Source organism: Palaemon carinicauda, chromosome 4 (assembly GCF_036898095.1).
Source record: "Palaemon carinicauda isolate YSFRI2023 chromosome 4, ASM3689809v2, whole genome shotgun sequence".
NCBI classification, from domain to species: domain Eukaryota; kingdom Metazoa; phylum Arthropoda; class Malacostraca; order Decapoda; family Palaemonidae; genus Palaemon; species Palaemon carinicauda.
In genome coordinates, this window is record NC_090728.1 from 29269055 (window position 1) to 29274054 (window position 5000).

The 5000-nt window shown below is 32.5% G+C and overlaps 1 long non-coding RNA gene across 1 annotated transcript in view; it reads left to right on the forward strand.

Annotated features, from left to right (window-relative positions):
- The window catches only part of LOC137639017 (uncharacterized), a 31587-nt gene extending 30419 nt beyond the window's left edge, over positions 1–1168 (forward strand). Inside the window, exon 2 of the long non-coding RNA XR_011044210.1 lies at positions 695–1168. This is a non-coding gene — a long non-coding RNA (uncharacterized lncRNA). The remainder of the gene's footprint in view (positions 1–694) is intronic.
- Positions 1169–5000: the final 3832 nt, after the last annotated feature.

The following is a 5000-nucleotide window of genomic DNA, read 5'->3' on the forward strand; positions in this document are numbered from 1 at the left end:
GTTCACAATATCAGATGCTTGGTCTGTTCCTGAATTAAATTGTCATTTTATGTGAATAACTATTTTCATGTAATTTTGTTTTCTATGGGACACAGGCTCGTCGTTTTTAAGAAAACAATGCCCTGTTGCAATTTATTCTTTGAACTTTAAAAAATCCTAACTGATTGTTTTTTCTCTTTAATTTGCTACAATTCCTTTCCATTATTTATTATTATTGTCGAACGTAAGTTCCCATTTAAGTATTTTTTGTGAAACAATGTTTTATTCAGCATAAGATAGTAGTAACAGTTAATTGGCCATCTTCAATTTTTAAAGCCTATTCGGTTTTTAATATTTTGAGGTTTGCTAAAATAATTTAGTCTGGGAAAATAATCAGGTACAAATAGAAAATCAATGAATTATTGGCTATTAATATATTGAGTTCTTATGAATTGTTGGTAGAAGCAGATTTTATTTAATTCAACGAATTTGTTATATATGTAACGAAATCACTTTTATACGAGGTTTTGGTGTTATAGGTATGAGCGAAAGTGCATGTAAGACTCAAGTCCCAAAAGGGCAGACAGCAATGGCTAGAAGAAAAACATTGAAATAGAACAATTAACAATATGAAAATAAAGAGGAACAATTTTATTTGCTCCATTTTTTTTTAACCTACTCGTACACTGTTTTATATTTAGTACATACTTTTCAGAAAATGCTACAGTCTACCTCGATTCCATCCGGCGCAGGACGTTTTGGGTGGCCTGTACCTTTGGGGTTGATTATATTTCGTCCCTCTAAAGGTAAGTTACCGATGTAATCTGCAGGGGATCAATACTCCGCCGTAGTCATTTAAAGATCTCCCCTTTTGTCGAAAAATTTCAAGGAACCGGTTTTTGTATTCCCCTCGTGTGTTTATCTTTAAGGTTTGCCTTTTTTTTGACGGGATTTGCGAGAGTGAGGAGTTTTTATGTTTTTTCGTTGGAAAGGCATTTAAAGTAACGATAAAGTTTAGTGGGAATTGTCAGATTTTAATTAAGGATATAAGAGGTCCAGGTTTCCTGCCGGTCCTTCTCTACTGAACTTCAATCTATTCTTTACATCTTACTTTATTGTTGTTTACAAAGTTATGGTGTTGTGTTAATACGAGTACCTGCGCCTTGGGATACCACAAAAGTAAATGTTACACTTAACAGTACTGTAACTAATACTTCCTTTAGGATTCGAGTCGCAGGCATGTAGATCATGAGAAAAGAAATGTTACCTTGCGTCAATAGGGGAATGGGGTTGCAAGGCTTATAGTTTCCCAATTGGCCGACAATTATATTGTACATGTTTCATTTCCACCAAATCGCAAGCTGTAAATGCAACAGTTATCATTCATGAGCTTCGTAAACTCCTTGAAAGTATTCAATTCTAGTTTTTGATGGATCGAATCTGTTTCCTGGGCCAACTCCCCAAAATACTTATGATAGAAACGGTTGTGAAATTGAATCTTGCTATTGGTGTCCTTATGTAGTCCAGGAAAGAAAAACATACTCTCGATTATTTTGATATGAGTATCAATATCATGTATGCTTCCACTTGTGTATATAGTTGTTATTGCCATATGTTTCCTAATAACTTACGAAAAGGGTAGAACACTTGGTAGCAGTAGTTGTAGCATTGTTTTTATGCAATTTATCATTTGTATTTTGTCAAAGTGTCTAGGAATGTTGGTTATATATAGTAAGTAAATTACAATAGGTTGTGTTTTTTTTTTTTATTCAAAATGAAATATAAATGATATAAGTTGACATTTTTCATTTGTATTAATTTTCTGGAATTTTATTCTAAAAATTAATAATTAAATTATATAATTAAATATGAACATTGATGTCTCCTGCTAGTCAGTTGTAGGAATATTGCTATACTTTATTGTATTACGTTTTATGAAAATCATGAATCGACGTCTAATTTGTGTTCGTTTTAAGATTGCAGAACGAACTGTCATATGTTTTTATATATATATTTTTTTTTCATTGATGCGTATTCGTTAGCATTTGCTTCTTTTCCCTTACTCTATCATGCAATCCATTCACGATCCCTTCTACGCTTTCCATTTCACTTTGATATTTTTGAAAATAGTTTTACTTAAAAATTGAACCCCTAGACATGCAACAGGCGAGCGGCGACCGCTGTAACTGCCAAACGCAAGATATTTTCTTCTGTACCAGTTTGTAATTTTGATTGTCTTATTTTTTGGTTGAATGGTGTTCGCATTTCTATTTCTTTTATTTGGTTATTGTTAGTTTTATTGCCAGCGTCATTTAGTAATTACATAATATTTTGATTATTTTTTTTTCCGGCTTGCTTTCCTCTTTTCCAAGCACTGGTAAAGACTGCTTCTTAATTGATGGCATATCCTGTCAGTTATGACTATGCTGTCTTAAACATAAGACGATAAAATTGTAAATTCAGCAAAAAATGCATCAGTGGTTGAAATTAAAGCGACAAAACCCGTCACCGTACGACATTTTAGTCCTATCGGGAACTCTACGCTTGTTACCCTCCGGTTTCCAGTGTTGTGGCGGGAGTGGGAGAGTTTGTGGAAGGCTTTCTGGCGATGATAAGTTGTTCGACCTGTTGAGTACGTGTTTCGTGGGAAATTCAAATCATGTGCTGCTTTTAAACTTCTCGTTTGTGTTTGTTTGACCCTTTCTCCCCATAACAATTAACAAGTATTAGACACATGATTTTGAAATTATGTATGTGGTACAGACGATCGGTTTAAGGAATGCCTGGCGTTAGTGGCTAATATTTCTAGGCTCTTGATGAATTTACCTTACCTTGAAGGCTCTAAGTAATTGTAGCTGAAGGAATTTTTAACTTTAGGAGATCTAATAGAGAAAGAAGCCACTTTGATTGGTGAGTATTTAATTACAAGGCAAATAGCGTGTGATGATTATGTCTCATGATAATTCAAATGGTTTTCACTATAAGTAAAATGCCATATGAACTTTCAACCTAGTATAGAAATTTATCCTAAAAATGTAATATAAAGAGCATATGAAAATAATTGAGTTCCTTTAGAGTTTAGACATTGGAATCGTCTGTATATACTGTATATTCCTGTGTAATCATGTATGAAATTGTGTATTTACACTCGTGCGTGTGTGTGTATGTATATATATATATATATATATATATATATATATATATATATATATATATATATATATATATATATATATATATATATATATATATATATATATATATATATATATATATATATATATATATATATATATATATATATATATATATATATATATATATATATATATATATATATATATATATATATATATATATAATTATATATATTGTTGATTGATTGAAAAATTCCCTTATATTCTGAAATCTGGGCTTTGTGCGCTTCATAAAATATTTTCTCGAAATTTTTTTCTTTTTCTTGGATAGATCAGAGCCTTAAAGCTAAAATGCAGCGCGCACAGTTTATATTAGATATCAGTTCTTCAGTTACGTTGTAATGTAGTTTTTATCTTAATGACGATAAGCTTATTGCGCTCGCTCCATAAATTTGAGCGGAAAAATCTTTGATTCTCCTCTGCTGGTACTTTCACAAACTGCAATTTCTCCTAATTTTTTCGCTGAGTATTTTCTGCACTGTAACAAGAGTAAAGGGGGCTGATGGTAAAGAAAACGACCAATCCTAAAAAGGAATGGTAAGACTCCCCGTGCGTAAGGCTACCCGTTAACTTCAAGAAAAAAAAAAAACAACAGGATTTGATAACGTATTTTGTAGACTATGTATTAAGCGTCCAATGTATCAAATCGAAGCGTTCCAGAAATTTATTCCACAAGTCGCTATATTGTTCTTCTATTATTATTTTTTGAAGTGATACCAAGCTAGATTATACAAACAGATGCTGATTTCATGAGCGTTATGTGCAGAGGAACTCACATTTCCAGGAAATGCATGTAAATTCCCATGCTACTGTACAAGTCATGACATGAACTTTTAACTCGTGTTTTCATTTTATCTTGTATATCAATGAAGGGCCACGTTAAAAATCATGCACAGTCTCCAGTATTGTTAAAAGCAGAGTTAATATGGAGGCGGGACTTTAATTATCCACAGAGGGCTACAATAGCCCGCTGGTCTTTAGAAATTCAACGAGACCCAAAGTCAGCTGGACTTAAGGTCTTGGTGTGAACAAGGTGGTGGGATAAGAGAAATATCGCATTTTGTGTGTCATGAGATATGAGTGAAGGATATTATTTGATGCTTATTAATAACCACCGTTTAATGAAAATAACCTTGTCAATAGATGTAAATTTTCATTTCTCCAGAAAACTGAGGCGAAAATTTTCACTTCTCCAGAACACTGAAGGAAAAATTCTTATTTCTCCAGAAACTGAAGCGAAAATTTTCATTTCTCTAGAAAACTTAAGGAAAAATTTTCGTTTCTCCAGAAATCTGAAGCGAAAATTTTCATTTCTCCAGAAAACTGAAGGGAAAATTTTCTTTTCTCCAGGAAACTGAAGCGAATTTTTATTCTCTCCAGAAAACTGAAGCGAAAATTTTAATCTCTCCAGAAAACCGAAGAAAAAATTTTCATTTCTACACGAAACTGAAATGAAAATTTTAATTCTCCAGAAAACTGAAGCGAAAATTTTCCTTTCTCCAGACTACTGAAGCGACTTCTTGGCACGAGTAATTTGTTTTGAGCAATGCTGCCATGCATATTGGAAGCTTATCGACTTCATGAAATTCAATGATATTTAAAACCTTATAACTTTTTTTTTTTTTTAAATTATGATTTTATTTTTGGTAGCTGTCTTAGTCTACGAAGTTCTGAAAATTCTCTGTGTACCAGACATCGGCCAAGAATTGTTGTTAGCCCTTAGAAAATGCAACTATAATAATGGAAGGGAGATGGAGACCTACAACCAAAGAAAGAGGTTATCAGATACTTGGGATACCTGAAGCTTTCTTCCTAATTGGGAAT